We start from the raw sequence: 1150 nt of genomic DNA on the forward strand, positions 1-1150 counted from the left end.
AGTGGGTTAGAAGATTATCTTGGAGAAAAATGCAAACTCAAAAACTAGTAAATAGGCTTATTCTTCATCATATAGTACATAATATTAACAATATGATGAATATAAGATGTACATAACGTTAACTATATGATGAATATAAGATGTACATAATGTTAACTATGTGATGAATATAAGATGCACATAATGTTAACTATATGATGAATATAAGATGCACATAATGTTAACTATGTGATGAATATAAGATGTACATAATGTTAACTATGTGATGAATATAAGATGTACATAATGTTAACTATGTGATGAATATAAAATGCACATAATGTTCACTATATGATGAATATATGATGTACATAATGTTAACTACATGATGAATATAATATGTACATAATGTTAACTATATGATGAATATAAGATGTACATAATGTTAACTATATATGATGAATATAATATGCACATAATGTTAACTATATATGATGAATATAATATGCACATAATGTTAACTATATGATGAATATATGATGTACATAATGTTAACTACATGATGAATATAAAATGCACATAATGTTAACTATATGATGAATATAAGATGTACATAATGTTAACTATATGATGTACATAATGTTAACTATATGATGTACATAATGTTAACTATATGATGTACATAATGTTAACTATATGATGTACATAATGTTAACTACATGATGAATATAAGATGTACATAATTCATTATTGACCAAGCGTTCACTCAACACCGACTTTACTTACCACGATTCAGTCAACACCGACTTTACTTACCACGATTCAGTCAACACTGTCTTTACTCGCCATGACTTCTCTAACCCTTGACTTTCCTAACAACATTCAATCAACACTGACTTTGCCCATCATGACTTCAATCAACACCGACTTTGTCCATCATGACTTTAATCAACACTGACTTTGCCCATCATGACTTCAATCAACACCGACTTTGCCCATCATGACTTCAATCAACACTGACTTTGCCCATCATGACTTCAGTCAACACTGACTTTGCCCATCATGACTTCAATCAACACTGACTTTACCCATCATGACTTCAATCAACACCGACTTTGCCCATCATGACTTCAATCAACACCGACTTTGCCCATCATGACTTCAATCAACA

General features: G+C 30.0%; 1 protein-coding gene across 1 annotated transcript in view; it reads left to right on the top strand.

Annotated features, from left to right (window-relative positions):
* The window catches only part of LOC106466562 (probable G-protein coupled receptor 83), a 26963-nt gene that overhangs the window by 14548 nt on the left and 11265 nt on the right, over positions 1 to 1150 (top strand). The window lies entirely within an intron of this gene.

Source organism: Limulus polyphemus, unplaced genomic scaffold, assembly GCF_000517525.1.
Source record: "Limulus polyphemus unplaced genomic scaffold, Limulus_polyphemus-2.1.2 Scaffold2304, whole genome shotgun sequence".
Taxonomy (NCBI): Eukaryota; Metazoa; Arthropoda; class Merostomata; order Xiphosura; family Limulidae; genus Limulus; species Limulus polyphemus.